Source organism: Pundamilia nyererei, unplaced genomic scaffold (assembly GCF_000239375.1).
Source record: "Pundamilia nyererei isolate P.nyererei 1_Seehausen unplaced genomic scaffold, PunNye1.0 scaffold00164, whole genome shotgun sequence".
NCBI lineage: Eukaryota > Metazoa > Chordata > Actinopteri > Cichliformes > Cichlidae > Pundamilia > Pundamilia nyererei.
The window spans coordinates 1,413,462-1,414,746 of record NW_005187565.1 but is presented as its reverse complement, the minus strand read 5'-3'; positions in this window follow the sequence as shown (position 1 = coordinate 1,414,746).

Genomic DNA, 1,285 nt, shown 5'->3' with positions numbered 1-1,285 from the left:
TTTCAAAAGTACCGGTTTGGCACCGGTATCGCATAAAACTTAAACGATACCCATCCCGGGTACAGGCATCTTTTTTAGCCAGGGGTGCAGGTCTGAGTGGTGGTGTTATATATGATCTGCCACACCGCAGGTCCTTTTGAGGACCTGAGAAATGGTCAACCAGCGGCAGCTCAGGGTTAGTTGACCTCTTACAGTGACCACAGGAGCCCCTTAAGCAACTATGTCCAAAGTGTGGTCTTTCACTGGGCCTGACAACATTGTCGGTTTGAGAACCCCAGATTATTGTTTTCAAATCAGGCCTTCCTTCCTTCGGATGCGCTTTCCGCTTGAGTGCCAGTTTCACACAATTAGCAACTACATGGCAGGCTTGTGGCAGAAGAAACAGTTTGGCCCTAGATCTTAAAACCACAACTGCATTAGCCTTGTTAGCTGGCCCACTGCTAGCTTTCCAAGATGTATTATAGTGAGAAGGGATGTCACGTTCTACAGCATTTGTTTTTTATGAGTTAGGGTAAACTCATCTGCCAGTGTGGCAGCCTGCTGTAAAGTGGAAACCCTTTGATCACTTAAATAAAGAGCAATACACTCAGGAACTGCACTCTTAAAGTCCTCCACAAGCATGAGCTCACGTAACGACCCCAAACTGTTGACCTGGCTTGCAGAACACCATCAATCAAAGAGCTTCGCCTTCTCCCGAGCAAAGTCAAGGTAGGACTGACCCTGTGCCAACTCCAAACCTCGAATATGCCACCTATAGGCTTCGGGTACAAGTTCATAGGCTTTGAGGACAGCACCTTTAATAAGCTAGGCAGTCGTCCCCAGACAGACTAGAACAAGCTTCCTGAGCCTTACCTGTCAATTTACACAGCAACATTACCCCCCACACGTCTTGAGGCCACTGTAATGCAGTTGCTATGCTTTCAAACACACTGAAGAAGCTCTCAACACTGGATTCACAGAAAACTGGAACCAGGTGGATGTTATTACTTACAAACGAGCCTCTGGACACCTGTTCACCAACAGCTGTAGGTCCAGCACTCGTCGGCTCCAGCTGATTCAACTTGAACGCCATTTCAGCCTCAAGAAAACCACCGCACACCTGTGCCAACTCTCTCACAGGTTAGCCAACAATTAATGTTCGCACCCGTGTGAACACCTGTGAGCATGAGCGCGCTGTTAATCATTCATCAAATTCAAATTCAAATTTTATTTGTCACGTACACAGTCATACACAGTACGATATGCAGTGAAATGCTTGGACAACTGCTCGTGACCTAAAGAAAAA